The sequence below is a fragment of the Acyrthosiphon pisum genome, unplaced genomic scaffold (genome assembly GCF_005508785.2).
Source record: "Acyrthosiphon pisum isolate AL4f unplaced genomic scaffold, pea_aphid_22Mar2018_4r6ur Scaffold_20938;HRSCAF=22584, whole genome shotgun sequence".
Classification (NCBI taxonomy): Eukaryota; Metazoa; Arthropoda; class Insecta; order Hemiptera; family Aphididae; genus Acyrthosiphon; species Acyrthosiphon pisum.
In genome coordinates, this window is record NW_021770349.1 from 15,297 (window position 1) to 16,144 (window position 848).

Here is an 848-nt window from a genome sequence, read left to right on the forward strand (position 1 = left end):
GGATTGAGATAGACTTGGCGCTTTGGCGGGAATGTTTAAAAGTTTGAGCGGCTAGCAGAACATTGTAAATAGATACGATCTCCTTCCATAAAAAGTGTAAAGTAGATAGGTGTATTTGATTGTCTTGCTATCAGTCATCAAATCACATAGGTAGGCAAATCCAACTGCGTCGGATCGCGGACAATATACGAAGCGTTTATCACCAGGTATGCAATCCACCTGCGGTGGATTGCGGACCCTGTTAGTAGCGTAGGTAGGTAAAAGAATATTGTAGAATATAGTTTCTGTCAGTTAAAAGTTGAAAGTTATATAAGGATAAGTGATATGGATTGGACAAAAGGCCTGCGCTTTGGCGGGTATGTTAAAAAGTTTGAGCGTCTAGCAATCCGTCACGAACGATGTAAATCATTAAATAGATGGGTTGGATACGATCTCCTGGCGTTTGACCGATTCTTTTGGTTGTTAAAATTGTTAAAAAGTGTTGAGCCGATGCTGTATTCGATTGTCTAGCTATCAGTCGTTAAATCACATAGGTAGGCAATCCGACTTCGTCGGATAGCGGACAATATGCGAAGTATATATTGCCAGGTATGCAATCCACCTGCGGTGGATTGCGGACCCCGCTAGTTCCGTAAGTACGTCAAAAACTTCACGGACAGTTTAGTTTTAACCTTATATCAAAGAAACGTACATATTATACTGTAGTAAATAGTGTTATGGATGTTGATGATATTAAATGTATATATATATTATATTATCTATTGTTGAATTCCACATATAATACCTATCAGTCCTGTAAAGAATACTTTTAAAAAGTACTTGAGTAAATACTCAATACATTTGTTTTT

The 848-nt window shown here is 37.7% G+C and overlaps 1 protein-coding gene across 1 annotated transcript in view; it reads left to right on the forward strand.

The window, feature by feature from the left end:
- Positions 1–848, forward strand: part of LOC115034739 — a 30,783-nt gene that overhangs the window by 622 nt on the left and 29,313 nt on the right. The window lies entirely within an intron of this gene.